General features: G+C 45.4%; 1 long non-coding RNA gene across 1 annotated transcript; it reads left to right on the top strand.

Moving 5' to 3' along the window:
• Positions 1-9,635: 9,635 nt before the first annotated feature.
• LOC116527216 lies at positions 9,636-13,240 on the top strand. The gene is made up of 3 exons (XR_004258428.1): positions 9,636-9,869; positions 11,399-11,593; positions 12,718-13,240. It is a non-coding gene; the product is annotated as an uncharacterized LOC116527216 (long non-coding RNA).
• The last annotated feature ends 2,344 nt before the right edge of the window (positions 13,241-15,584 follow it).

Genomic DNA, 15,584 nt, shown 5'->3' on the forward strand with positions numbered 1-15,584 from the left:
CGACGGACCTGTAGTTAAGAAAATGTGTCATCACAGTAGGATAATTGACCCTGATGGGCAGAAAGAGGTGAGGCTGCTTTTACAGAAGAGCATAGGGAGAAGTCTGTATGGGACCCAGTGGTGCACCTGCATTGCCTCTTACTTCTCCCTTGTCCCACTTTGACTGGGAATAAAAACGTGCAGTAACTATGGTGCTCCAGGAAGGAAGGTTCAAGCGCGCTGAGGGCGGTGGCAGTTCGCACACACCGTGGGGGATGAGAGGATGAGAACTGATCTGATCCTGAGGCCAGCTGCAGGAACTCAGGGTGTGATTGACCCACCTTCTTCTGTAAGAGAGTCCTACAAAACCCACAGCGAAGCTGCTCCTTGAACATGTTTGGAGAAGTGGACCCATGCAGCAGAGCAGGTGAGCCATGAAGGCCTGGAAATGCTCTGCTCTGTGGCTGTGGGCACCTCCTTGATGGAAGGCCACCCCCTCATATCTGCAGAGACCGTGTTTCCTGGGTCTGCCCCTACATCATGACTGAGAATGGCCCCAGTGCTAACACAGGCCCCTTCCTGCAAGCTACACAGTTCTTTTGCAGGGACTTTGGCTGGAGGGTTCCCTGTCCTTTTTGCCAAGTTGCTTTCTGTCCAGTGCCACCTTTCCTAGGAGTCAGCCTGCGTCACACTCCAAAAGTCTCTCCATCTTCTCCAGCCCTTTCCTTTTATCCTTCACAGGTGTTTCTTCCAGTAGATCTCTGGTGGTTCGAATCCCTTCTTGTCCACCACTTCTAGGGAGAACTTTAATTAATACACTTTGTATAAAACGTAAAAGACTCACTCTGACATCTAAGTAAAAGGACAATGCTGCTATGGAGTTTCTACTGAAATCATCATGAATTTGTCTGAACACGCCCCAATAATAGTATTTTCCAAGATTTAATAAGCATTTACTCTGTGCCACATACTTTTATGTACTTTGCACCATCATTTCCCTTCATGCTCACGTCTATCTTATGAAATAGTAATTGTAGTATCTCTTAGAGCTGAAGTAAAGGAGGCTGGAAGAGTTCAGGTATCTCGTGACTCATGTCTGTAATCCCAGCACTTTGGGAGGCTGAAGTGCACAGATCACTTGAATCTAGGAGTTCAAGACCAACCTGGCCAACATGATGAAAATCTGTCTCTACTAAAAATATAAAAATTAGCCAGTGCCTGTAATTCCAGCTACTTGGGAGGCTGAGGCAGGAGAATCGCTTGAACTTGGGAGGCGGAGGTTGCAGTAAGCCAAGGTCATGCCATTGCACTCCAGCCTGGGTGACAGAGCAAGAGTCCTTCTCAAAAAACAAACAAACAAACAAACAAAAAACAATTTAGGTACATCTCCCCATGTTCTACAGCTAATAAAAACATAGAAGTAAGAGCAAATCCTTCTCGTGGTTGTTTTTTTAACATTATTACAATAAAATGAAGCCTGTTTTATCACGAACTCAATTACTGCCTTTTGAACTTTTAGCAACAACTGTGAGTGTTATATTCGGCTATCTCCTGGCTTTTCATTATTGTTATATTTTTCTGCACTCACCCCAAGTTCTTTTTGAACCAGAGTCTGACCACTCCTGACCTTTTAATGATTCTCCATATCATCTGACCCATGAAATCTTACACACGACCCCATGTTTCAGATCTTGATGGTATTTTAAAACACAGAACAACCCTGCTGCTTATTTACAAGCTAAAATGTTCCATCTGTCAGAAGGCTGTGGCCTTTTCCTCATGTCAGTGCACAGATAAAATGTCTCTTGTTTTCTTCCCTGAGTCTGAATACTTAGCAGTTGGCAACACAATCAAATATTTCTTATTATTTTTCACTTCCTTCCCCCTGAGATTCACATGCTTGCAATGCCAGCTGTCGCACAAAGAGAGAGCTCCAGGAGTGAGGCGTTTGGGGACAGTTTTCTGTGTTTATCTGAGATCGCTCCTGAAGCAGGGTCCTTTGCTGACGTGCAGCATCTGAGCACAGCCTTCACTCATTGTGATTATTTGTACAGCCTGGGTGGTGTACTTGCTTCGCTGTTTTCTTGACACTGTGCTCCTGAAATTGATCAGGTGTCTCTAAACTCCATCTTACTTTTCAAGAGCAGCCTGGGAATTCAGCTAAAATATAGCTGCATACAATGCCATAATTTCATTTTTACAAAAAAAAAAAACCCATCACATGTTTACCTTATTTCATTTAAAAGGCAGGCATCTCCCTCCACATATTCCATTAGAGGGGTTTCACATTTTACTGAAATGTCGTATTTCTAAACTTTGATTATAGGATGATGGTGGCTATTTGTACATTGTCAACCTGATTAATTTGGGATCATCTTTCCTGGAACTCCTTATCTATAATTCCCAGGTTGGAATTGGCCAGAAGAGGAATCCATGCGTGATGAGTGGAACAGAAAGGAAGGATCAGACTAGTGGTCTCTGAAGTTCATTATGGCTAGAAGACGTGACAGACACACAGAGAAGTGTCAGTGGGTTCAAGCCTGAGCTCCCTCTCTGTGAAATGCATTCCTAGGTCTCCATCCCATGGCCGGCCCCACTGACCAGCAGGCCCAGACCCAGCACTGGCAGCTGAGCTACCTGCAGAAGCAGTCGCTGTGGAGAAGTGGCCATTCTTCAAGTGTTTCCTACCCCCCTTCCCGTCTCACTCCAGCAGCTGGGTGTGTGTAGCTTCCTGCATCCCCACGGACCTCCAACACATGGAAGTTCCTTTGTCCCAGTGCACAGAGCAATCATCTCAGAGGCCTTGCTGGTGAATTTTCTCTGATCTTTCAATGACCTTTTCCGTTCCTTTATTTTTTTCTTGTTGTTTCACTCACCATTGTAAAAGACGTATTCCTATAATAATTATCTTATTCTATAATATTCATAGCTGCTCTGCTGACTCAGCTGATACAATGTGATTACCTTACATCCAGTAAGTTATATACCTTCAATGCGTTTTGTACAGGGAAGGTGGACAAGGAATACTAATGCATCCACTCATCAGCTCTGTTCCTAATCCAGTTGCCTGTGCTTTATTGTTTTTGTTTTTGTTTTCTGAGACGGAGTCTCATTTTGTCACTCAGACTAGAGTGCAGCGGTGCAATCTTGGCTTGCTGTAACCTCCACCTCCAGGGTTCAAGTGATTCTCATGCCTCAGCCTTCCAAGTAGCTGGGATTAGAGGCATACGTCACCCCAGCTGGCTAATTTTGTATTTTTAGTGGAAAAGCGGTTTTGTCATGTTGGCCAGGCTGGTCTCAAACTCCTGACGTCAGGTGATATGCCCACCTCGGCCTCCCAAAGTGCTGGGATTACAGGCATGAGCCACCGCACCCAGCCTATTGTATTGAACTGTACTAGGAAGTGATCTTCATCAGGTAGACCAAAGCACATCTTCCTGGGCCTCTTTAAGGATTATTCTAAGGAGAACTGCTGTTTATTGAAAGTACATTGAAGGAGGGCCACCACAGGAGGTATCACAGCTTTTGATGCATTTAAGTGAGTGGCAAAAAGACCAAAAACAATTGAATATTTCTTCCCAAGGGAAAAAACAATGTTAATTGCTGCTGAATTCAGTACCAGTCACCTCAATTTGCATGCAACTTTGGCCTAGAACATAATCTTCAGATGAGGAAATCTGATCTATTCTTTCTTTTCTCTCCTTTTTCAGAAGTAAATGCCAATCCATGAGACCAGAGGCACTGTTTAATAGAGAACTCATTTTCCCACTGTGGTTCAATTACAGGGGAGAGCTATTCAACATATAAATTACAAAAAAAGTCATTGCATCATTGCAAGTGCCAAAATAAAACAATTTTGGTAAACTTTTTTTTGTAGCTCATTAAAAAATTAATCATCGCTGAGTATTAAGGAGGTGCAGGAGAGCCATGGATCTAGCTGTGCAAGTTCTTTCACTAACTGAACCTAAGACGAGGGGTGGAGGGTTATCCATCTGTTCTCTCATTGCTATCAAGAACTACCTGAGACTAGGTAATTTACAAATTAAAGAGGTTTAATTGGCTCATGGTTGGGCAGGCTGTACAGGAAGCATGGCTGGGGAGGTCCTCAGGAAACTTACAATGATGACGGAAGGTAAAGGGGAAGCAGGCATGTCCTACATGTCTGGAGCAGGAGGAAGAGAGAAGAGGAAGGTGCTACACACATTTAAACAACCGGATCTCATGAAAACTCACTCACTATCATGAGAACAGCGAGGGGAATCCTACCTCCATGACCCAATTACCTCCCACCAGGTCCTTCCTCCAACACTGGGGGATTATAATTCCACATGAGATTTGGGTGGGGACACAGAGCCAAACCATATCAGGAGAAATGACCACTCACAGGTATGTTAGTTTCCTCTTGCTGCCATATCAAATTATTATAAATTTGGTGGTTTAAAACAATGCAAATTCATGATTGTATGGTTCTGAATGTCAGAAGTGCAAAATACAGCTCACCAGACTAAAATTGAGGTATTAGCAGAACTGTGCTCTTCTGGAGGCTGTAGGGGACATTCCATTCCTTACCTCTTCCAACTTCTGGAGGCTGACGCTGCTCCTTGCCTCATGGCCCCTTCCATCTTTAAAGCCATCACATGCATCTCTCTTACCTCTGCTTCCATGTTGACATCTTTGCTGGCTCTGATCTTCCTGCCTCCTTCTTACAACAATCTTTGTGATTACATTAGGTCCACTCAGATAATTCAGAATCGTCTCCACAGCTCAAGATTCTTTACTTGATCACAACGGCAAAGGCCCCTTTACCATAATGCTTAACATGTTCACTGGTTCTAGAGATTAGGATGTAGACATCTTTGGGTTCTTTATTCTGTCTAGTACAACATGTAAAAATCATCAGTGTCTTTCCTTCTTCTGGAACTAGCTATGTAGTTAAATATTCGTAAATAATGCCATGTCTTAGATGACTGTCTGTTCCTCCGGGAGAGACATCTAAAAGGCGGAATAATATTAAAAATTAAAGCTGTGTCATACTTCACATGACAGGCATTTGAATTGCATTAGTTTCTATTATAAATTTAAAATTCAATTTCTAATGAGCTCAACAGCACTAAACTTTAGAAAGTTGAGCGTTATCTCTTCTTTATACTTACGGACCAATGGCAAAGATTTTGATATTTGGAAAACCTGAATATTTCTTTGCCTGATGGTTGATTGGTTGACTGAGTACACCAATTCTGTGATCGCTCATTTTTTTTTTCCATTTTACATAAATTTCCTGCACACGAGAATTTTCTCCTCTTTCTCGTTTCCACTATTAAAACCTTCCCATCACGGAAGCTTCAGATGAAAAGTTACTTTCAAAAATCATCTTTTTTTCATTGTTTAGATAATATTGATTATGTGTCTGATATGTGCTATGAACATGCCAAGTTCTGGGAATAATCAGATACAGGGCAAGCTCACTGTGATGGACACATCCAAGCTAAAGGGAAGATGATAAGAACAGCATCCCTGAAACACAGAAGAGTAAGTGCAAACGCCATGAGACAGAATTGAGCTTGGCTTGTTTAAGGAATGGAAATAAAACCAGAATCAATAAAGAGCGTTAGGTGGAAGGAGATATGGCCACTCTTGTCTTCTCTAGACTGACAGTTTTCGGTCTGTGCCCTTGCCTGAAATGTACCCCAGGTATTTGTGCAGGCCCCTGAACCTCCTTTATTAGAACCTTTGATTGCATGTATCTCATTCAATACTTATAATAATCACCCAGAAACTGCTTATTCGAATATGACTACTCCATTGAAATGAGAAGTATATTACGCCAATATTTAGTAATCAGCTTACAGGAAATTCTAGATGATCCTCAGGAAACCAAGGTAGGTAAATGTGTATAATGAAATCTGAGTCCTGAAGTGTATCAGTTTATATATTATAGGTACACCAGAATCCCTGGTGCTTTATACTGTAATAACAAATATTCTCTCCCCAAATTCCAATAGGTTAAAGCAAATTTTAAAAAGTGTTTTCATTTTGTTTTGTTTCCTTTTACTGCCTTATGTTCACTGTTGGCAATACAGAGTGCCTCTGCTCCACGAAGTCACTCAGGGACATAGTGTGATGGGGCAGTCACTGTCTTCAACATGTGAAAAGAAAAAAAAAAAAGACATCTATGCATGTTTAATAATTGTTCAATAGTAGTATTTTAAAATATTATTGGATAGAGCATAGACTGGGGAGGTGTGAGGAGGGAAGGCAGAAGGGAATGGTGCTTATCAGACCCACTCCCTGAGTCCTAACATCAGCCAGGCTGCTATAGCTGTGTTTATTCAGTTGACGGAATTCCAGTCCAGGGCCTTCATTTGCCTCTGCAGCTGAGAGCTCACTATTCTCAGCTAAGAGGAATGATGAGGCAGGAGAAAGAGAGCTGGAATTTAAGAGCTTTTAAAGAAGACAGAGAGCAAGAGTTGGAGTCACATTTTCGGGGCAAATTTTTATTTATATTCCCTGGTTAGAGGAGTGGAGGGTGAAGCAGTCTCTGATTCATCAGCCAGAAATAATAAGACATGTTACCGCTCTCATTCGACTCAGAAGTTCAACACAACCCAGCCAGAGCTGAATTTATGACTGTTTCTCAAAGCCAGGTTTATGCCAGCCAAGTGAAATGAAGACCTGGGCAATTATGAACACAGTTCATTTCCAGAAACAAAATAATTCTATGAAGTTGATGCAGTCCGGCACATCAGAACCAACAATTATTTTGTTTGTTTGTTTTGTTTTGTTTTTTGTTTTTTGTTTTGGTCTTGGCATGACCAGTTTTCCCAAGGGTCTTCTCCCTCTGTGTAATTGCAGCTGTCTGAGAAAACCAGTGGGCTGCCTGCAGAGTCTGGCCCCTGAATCTTCAGCCCTAAAAGCTGGGAGAAGCTCGCTGTAGCTGGGGAGAGCTCTTCAAATTGACTTCCAACCCCTTTAGGCTGGGTTCATGTTTCTCTAGAATGTCCAGGCTTGGTGGGGGTTGGGGGGGGGAGAATGATGGATTTATAATTGTTCCGGATTGTTCCCTATTGTTCGTTTTGTTTGATCTTTGTTTATTTGTTTTAATGTACTGGGGCTCAGGACATCCTCTGGAGTACACTGGTAAGCAAGAATGCTGGTGACAAATAGGAAACTCTGGCTTCCTCTCTGATGTTGGAGGAGTCAGTGAGGATGGAAGCAGGACCGGCCTGGGCCCTGTGGGCAGGATGGGGAGAGGTGGGGGAATACCAGGCACTGCTGGCTTGGAGAAGTGGTTGCGGCTGAATTCTGAGGTTTTCCTTGTGATGCTTCTGGTTTCCCAAGAGTTGGCTTTTGATCTGCAGCTTTCTGGAAAGAGGATCGGAATCCTGCCCTCAGGAGGCCCAGACCTTCCAGGGCCTATGAGACTCCGGCATTGGTAACCTGGAGGTGCCGCTGGAAGGACAGAAAAGACAGCGCTTTAAAAATCAGAGGGAAGGCCGGGTGCGGTGGCTCACGCCTGTAATAGTAGCACTTTGGGAGGCCGAGGCGGGCGGATCATGAGGTCAGGAGATCAAGACCGGCTTGGCCAACATGGTGAATTATTCCCGTTCCTACTAAAAATAAAACAAATTAGTCGAGCGGGGCTCTTCACCTGTGCTCCCAGCAATCAAGACCTGAGCAGACTGTGCCCTGTAAGTTGGGGGTTGGAGAGTGCTGGGCTTCCGCCCCGCAGGGCCTCAGGATGGTGAAGGAGCCAGCTCTGTCTCTGCTTCCCGGGGGTCTGGTTGGAATCCCCCAGGGCTTCGACGCCCGCCCGCTCAGCGCCAGGAAAGCGGGTGGCCACGGAGAAGTTTTTCAACTGGAGGAGCGGATCCGTCCGGAGACGTCGCCTCTTCCAGCACCGCCACCCGGGCCCTGTCTCGCGCTCCACACGCGCAGTCTTGGCTCCCAGGCGGGCTCGGGGCTTTTTCTACCTGCGGGGCGCTGGGTCGGCTCCGGGGACTGCGCGCAGCGGGCGCTGGTAGAGCCGGCAGTTGGCACCAAGGGCCCGGGAGCGGGAGGAGGGGGGCGGAGGAGCTCCAGGGAGCTGGGGCGGGGCGCGCGGCGGCTGCGGGTTGGGTGGGGGGTGCCGAGGGGCTGGGCCCGGGCAGAGTCTGGAGGAGCCGCGGGCGGATCGGCCGCACCTGCCGCAGACGCTGTCGGGGAAACGTCGCAGCCCCAGCGCGAGCAGCGGCTCCGGGTGACCTCGCGGGGATGCGGAGCGGACGTCCCAGGAGCACCGGATCCCGCCGACTCGATGGTTCGGGGCCACCGCGCGTGCGGGCGGCCGGCGGGGTCCGCGGGTGAGCGGCGGGTGGGTCTCAGGACGCCGGGTGCTGGGTTCGCCGCCCGGCAAAGGTGAGGCGGGAGCGGCGTCTGCGGCGCCGGCGCTCGGCTTTTGGGAAGCTCCCCCACCGCGCCCGCCTACTGCGGTCTCCGGGTGCGCCCAGGCGGAGGGAGCTGACGCTGGAGTCTGGGGGTCTGGAGGAGGCGCAGGCACCTGGAGCCACCGGGACGCGGTCCACCGCTCCGACGGGCGGGTCCTGCTGGGAGGCGTGGCGCCTTTGGGGCCTGTTGCGCTCTCCAGCTTCCCCAAGGTATTGCCTGAGAGTGGGTAAGAGAAACGTTCTGGGGATTGTCCCCAAACCCTGGGTCCCACGGTGTCCCGCTTCCTATCCCCAGGTCAGCTAAACTGTGATACTAGAACGAGGGGGAGCCCGGCCCCTGGTTCATTTTGGCCCCAACCGATGGGTCCCTACACTGCCCCAGCTTAGATCACCTGTGCGCATAGAAGATGGCAGGAACCTCTGCGCGGCTTCCTGCAGCCTCTCCCCACCTGACGCGGGTGCCCGTCAGGGTCTCAGAGCGCGGAATCGCATCCTCTTCTCCTGGAACCCTTTCCACCTGAAGCTCTTCAAGACGGGCCGTGAATGCATGGGATGCGACGTTGCTGAGAGAAACAGAAAAGTTGCTTTTGCTTTTCCACGTGCCTCATGCACAGCCTCGAGTTCCCTGGAAACCCGTAGCCTTTGAAGCTGAGGGCTCCCAACGAGACCCAGGTTTTCACAAACAGGAACTCTGTGGTTTAGCAAGAGTGCCCTATTTCTCCCTGGAGCTCCAGATATACAAACATGATTTGAGAGGGGGGAATTGGTAGGGGTCAGGAAATTTTTTTCCTGTAATTTTGTTGTTGTTGTTGTTGTTTGAGGCAAAGTCTCACTCTGTCACCCAGGCTGGAGTGCAGTGACGAAATTTCGGCTCACTGAAACCTTCGACTCCTGGATTCAATCGATTCTCCCACCTCAGCCTCCTGAGTAGCGGGAACTACAGGTGCTTGCCACCACGTCAGGCTAATTTTTTTGTATTTTCAGCAGGGATAAGGTTTCATCAAGCTGGCCAGGCTGGTCTCGAGCTCCTGACCTCAAGTGATTCGCTTACCTCAACCTCCCAAAGTGCTGGGATTACAGGCCTGAGCCACCACAGCCAACCTGTTTTCTGTCATTTTCTTGTTTTTTGAGATGGAGTCTTGCCCTCTTGTCCAGGCTGGAGTACAGTGGGATGATCTCAGCTCACTGCAACCCCCACCTCCCCGTTTCAAGTAATGCTTGTGCCTCAGCCTCCTGAGTATCTGGGATGACAGGCTTGAACCCCCGCACCTGGCCTCTTTTCTGTAATTTTTAAAAAGGTAAAATGCATCTTTAGGAGCAAGGTTCAGACTGAAACTTGGTCAGTGAATGTGAATGTGAATGAGGCTGTTTTGAGTGAGTTGCTCTGAAGGCTTCCTTGAAAAGGCTGACTTTGGAGCAGAGGCGTGAATGAAGAGAGGAAGGAGAGCTGTGAACACTTAGGAGAAGGTGTCCAGATAGGAGAAGGTGAGTGAAACCACAATAAGCTTGGCGTGGTGGAGAAACAGCAAGACGGCCAGGTGGCTGAGCAGAGAGAGAGCAGTTGGAGGGAAGTGATCAGGGCAGATCCATGTGGACCCTGATAGGATATGCGTGGCTGAAGCTGACGTTACCCCTACTTCTGTATCCCTTTTCCCTCTCTTCATCACCATAGAAATCTTCGTTTTTAGCTCGACAGAATAATGACTGTATTTTCCAGCTCTTTTTTTCTCTCATAAGGCAGGTATTCATGTGATTAACCCTTGATACGGCTGAGAGAGTGGTGCCTGAAATTTCCTTGAAATGTATTATTTTTTTTCTTTTTTTAACTTTTTCGATTCAGGAGGTACACGCGCAGGTTTGTTCTATGGGTTTACTGTGTGATGCTGAGGTTTGGGATATGACTGGCCCATCCCTCTGGTGATGAGCACAGCACCCAATAGACAGTTTTTCCATCCTTGTTCCCTTCCCACCCTCCCCAGTGACTGGTGTTCCCATCTTTATATCCGTGTGCACCCTATGCTTAGCTCCCACTTACAAGTGAGACCATGGAGCGTTTGGTCCGCAACGTTCTTAATGCATAGAAACATGACCCTCCTACATCCTGGTGGCTAGAATGTGGTTGTTGTGGCTGGATTACCAGCATCTATTTGGGGCCACGCCATGAGCTTAGGAATGGAAGTTTGGCAAAGTGAAGCAACAGAAGAAGAAGATCTGGGTCTCCGGGGCTAGTCTTGAGCTGACTGCCTCCAGGCTGCAGTGGCATGAGAGAGATGAAACTCCTCGCTTGTTTAAGACACTGCATTTTGGAGCCTTCTGTGAGTCACAGCTCAGTCTAATCATGTTTGATATATCAAGGTGAGAACTTCAAATTTTATTCTCATCCTAAGGAAATATTTGGAGGATTTTATGCCAGGGAGGGACATAAGGTGTTCACCAAAGGCTCACTGTGGCCTCCAGGAGAGACCAGGCACCAAAGCCCAAGAGTGGAAGTAGGTCAATTGGTTGAGGGCTCTTGCAGTTATCCAGGTAGAAGGTAACAGTTGGATTAGACTTTGGCGGAAGTGCTGTAGATGGTGATAAGTGGTCCTATTAGGAGTGCATTTACATACTCTTGTGTTTTTGGTTTATCAAATGTATGTCTTTTTAATCTGGGAATATCATTTACATGCATTAAAACACAACCATTTTCAGTGCACAGTTAATACATTTTGGCAACTACATACACTTGTTCAAACACCATCACAATCAACACACAGAATACTCCATTAATCCTGAAAGTTTCCTCATTCCCTTTCAAAGTCAATACTGCCACAGACTCTAGACCCAGCAAGCACCAATTTGCTTTCTGTCACTAAAAATTAGATCTGTCTTTTCTAGATTATCATGTGAGTAGATTCATACAGCATACTGTTTCTAGCTTCTTTCACTTCACAGGTGTTTATGAGATTCGCCCATGTTGTTGTTTGACTCAGTGACTCACTCTGTTTTTATTGCAGAGTAGTGTTTTGTTGCTGGGAGTTGATTTACCGCCAAGTGTTGACCTTTTCATGTGTTCATGCACATTCGTGTTGTTTCTAGGCTTTGCTGTTATGAACAAGGCTACTACAAGCATTCATGGACAAACCTTTGTGTGGTCATATGCTCTAATGTATCTCTGGCAAATGCTAAGAGCAGAATAATTGGGCAACATTGTAAGTGTAAATTTAAGCATATAAGAAACTGTCAACCTTCCCCCAACTGATGTATTAGGTTGGTGCAAAAGCAATTGGGGTTTTTGCCATAAAAGGAAAGGTGAATTGACTTTTGCACCAACCTCATAATTCCCAGTTGCTCTTTACTCTCGCCAAATCTTTGCATTGCCGGTTTTAAAATGTCTGTCCCTTACTTGCAGAGCCCTGATTTTCTTCCTGCTGCTAATGTGCCCAGCCGAAAAGGAAATAAACCGACAAACATGGAACGCTGTATCTACCAGCAGTGCAACCACCTGACAAGGTCTGTCCAACGAGAGGCCAGTGGAAGCTTCTGGGCAGGACTTCTGGGAATTCCCATAAACTGGGCTCAGTTTATGCTCTCCAAGATGGTGGCCCAGGAAACTTTATACCTGGGGGAATCCCCATCTCCACTCTAGGGCTTGTGAGCAAACCTGGCTCTCAGCTGGTCTTCTCATTCCGGTGGATTGCGGCCCTGTATGGACAACTCAGGAGGCTGCTGGCTCCTTGATCTCCTCACCTTGTTGCGTTTGCATAGTGCTTCCACCTTAGCACAAGGTTCCATTCCTGGCAGCCTCATCTGAAAGTCTGGGAAATCATACTTTTGGGGGATGTGGCTAACCTTGCCCAGAGCCTTTCTGTATTTGGGTTTTGGTGGATCCTGGGTCTGCAGCCAAAGAAATGCAAGGCCTGAGTAGGGCAGACATTTGAGTTCCTTGACTGGTTTACCCAAGGATGGGGCAGGGAACATGAGAATTTAAATGAGAGAAGTGTGGGTCTTGGGTCAGTGCTGTTCATAGAAAGCAAACCCTGAATGAGAGAGGAGGAAGTAAGAGGCCATTTAAATACACTGCACATTCCATCATTCAGACAGACAACAGCTTCAGCTCATGCCTAACCTGGCAAATTGCCATCAGAGATAATCATCAGTGGATCTTGTAGCATCATTCACTGGCAGTTCCCAGAAGGGAGATGACATTTCAAACCCAATGGAGTTCAAAATTTCTGCTGCTCATTCATGAACTGCTTGTGGCCCAACTCGGTTTCCCAGAGTCCCGTTAGTAATTCTGCCTTTGTCTTTTTCTTTCCTTTTACTTTTGCATTAGAACACCAAGGGCTCGCCATCAGTAAAAAGAGACTCTTCCCATCAAGACCTTATCTACCTGGGACCTGCCATGTGAGAAATCCAGAAACCTCCTTTTTCCATAAGGAAGCCATCAGGAGCTAAATTATTCTTTACATACTAAAAGAATGAGCTAAGTGGTTTTCAATATTACATGTTAACTGTAGACTTTTATCATGGAAAATGTTGTGCCTCTGGACTTACGGCGACCTCAAAATATTTAGGACCAACCATTTATTTTGCTTGTAAATGGAGCCTAAAAGCCTACATTTTTCAGGTGAGAAAATCTACCTAAGCTGACCCAAAGTGCAGTTTTATTTTATCTTATGGAAGGAATTATCACAGCACTGTGGAAAAAAAATCACCATGCTCTTAGCAGACCCCTGAGAGGTGAAATGCAGCTGCTGGCTTCAGAGGATCTTGCCTTGTATGCCTCAGAGCTGGAGCTTCTGGGACGGGCGTGGTGGCTCACACCTGTATTCCCAGCACTTTGGGAGACCCAAGCAGGTGGATCACTTGAGGTCAGGAGTTTGAGACCAGTCTGGGCAACATGGTGAAACCCCCTCTCTACTAAAAATACAGAAATTAGCAGGGCATGGTGGCACGTGTCTGTAGTGCCAGCTACTTGGGAGGCTGAGACACTTGGAGATTCACTTGAGTCTGTGGAGGTTGCAGCGAGCCAATACCATGCCACTGCACTCCAGCCTGGGTGACAGAGCTAAACTCTGACTCAAAAACAACAACAACAACAAAAGATAGAACGAGACTCTGACAAAAAAAAAAAAAACAAAACTGTGACTATAACAAAAGAACTAGAGTTTCTGTTCAGATAGTTCATTTCCTGATGGGGTTGCTGAGAGGAGAGTCACTGGACCAGTCAGGAGGGACTCACAAAGGACTCTATTACCCTATTCAGCAAGAGAGTGAGAAAATAGAGAACAGCCTGGATGAATGGGGTGCTACTGGCTTTTAATGGGCTCACAAAAATTGTTAGCTTAGTGACTTCTGGTTGGATAGAGTGTTGCCATCTGGCAGCCTTCAAGCCAGTCAAACGAGGAGGTATTATCAATACTGCTGTGACCTCGCCTACAGTTCTGTCATTTTTTCCTCATCCTGAGTTACTTACCTGCACAGTCAACTACAGGTCTGAGAGCATGAGGTGGGCAAGACCCTGCTTGGTGTCTTGGAGATGTGTATTTAAGAAGAGACAATGCATTTCCAACCTCAGGGAGCCAGTCATGTGGATGGACATATATACTAGGAAGTCTGTCTAAATTCTGTACTAGTGAAAAAGAGTTGGCTAGCAATTGAACCAAAAAAAAAAAAAAAAGATGAAAGCAACATAACGTATTAGTTTCCCATTGTTGCTATAACACATAACTACAAACTTCCTGCTTTAAAACAATGTAAGTTTATTCTTTATAATTCTGGAGGTCAGAAGTGTGAAATTCATCTCACAAGGTTAAGACCAAGATATTGGCAAGACTGGTTTCTTTTGGAGGTTTTAGGGTATATTTCCTTTTCTTGCCTTGTCCAGCTTCTAGAGTTGACTTTTCCTTTTTTAATTGCGTTAGTCATGGTCTGTTTAAAGCCAGCACCCTCAGGTCTTCACATCTCTCTCCACTATGGTTGTCACATTCCCTGTGACAATGACCTGCTCTCCTGTTATATAGACCCCTGTAATTATATATAAATCTACAGAGATTTTCTGCCTCTCATTTTTTATAGAAAGCAATTACTGCCTCTCAGATTTGGGTAAAATTCAGAACCAGCTGCTTTAATAAGGTCATAAAGAAAGAAAGATAAATCAATGACTTCAGCCTCTCAGGACAAACAGGACAGTGGACAGGATCTCTTGCAGGTAAAGGGAGGCAGAAGAGCGTTAGTTCATTGAATGGACTTTGTTTAAAATCAGGTGGTTTAAATCCTTGCCCCATGGCTTACTAAACTTGTTTGTGCTTTAAACAAGTGACTTGGCTCCTTTTACCTCAGTCTCCTTTTCTGTAAAATGGTATCTACTTTGCAAGATTCTTTAAGGATGAAATGAATTAATAAATGCAAAATGTGTCAATAATGCCTAGCATATAATAAATAATTCTTAGTTATTGCAATGACATTTCACTTACTGGATTCTGCTGCTGATACATCCATGATAATCTCCAGACAATATTGATCTCTTCTTTTCTCTGAACTCCAGCAATGTGTAAAACTTTAATCAAACAGTTTAATTCAGATTTTCTTTTATTGTTTGATAGTTTATATTTCATCAACACATACATATATTTCCAACAATAATTTTTTCTTTTCCCAAATCATAAGTCCCTCCAGGACATAGGTATGTTTGCCTTTCACTTCTGCTGTTGATGCTGTTCTTTCTCAGCCTTGACTTTTGATTGCCTTGATAAGTTAATTCACTTGGAGACCTACACTTCAGTCTGTGCTTTACAAAACTAATGAAGAAAGGGGTTGATCAAGCAATTTAGTCATGTGAGCATAAATGCCAAAGGGTTGTTCATGGTGCTTGAAATTGTGCTGTTTGGGCATTTGAGGAATACCCATTCACATGCATACCATTGATATGACCATTATAACATACTTTCAATGAATCATTAAAACATGTTCTCTCCCGGAAGGTGAAGGTTGCAGTGAGCCAAGATCATACCACGGTACTCCAGCCTGGGTAATAGAAAGAGACTCTTTCAAAACAAAACAAAACAAATCACAACAAAAAACCATGTTCTCTAAAAATATGTCACATCACCAGGCAACATGTGTTCTACCTACCTTTAGCTACTTTATGTCCTTGAAAACAATGGACTGCATTGGGAAAAAGCTGCACAATATTTCATA

Source organism: Sapajus apella, unplaced genomic scaffold (assembly GCF_009761245.1).
Source record: "Sapajus apella isolate SASKATOON/1434 unplaced genomic scaffold, GSC_monkey_1.0 scaffold2, whole genome shotgun sequence".
NCBI lineage: Eukaryota > Metazoa > Chordata > Mammalia > Primates > Cebidae > Sapajus > Sapajus apella.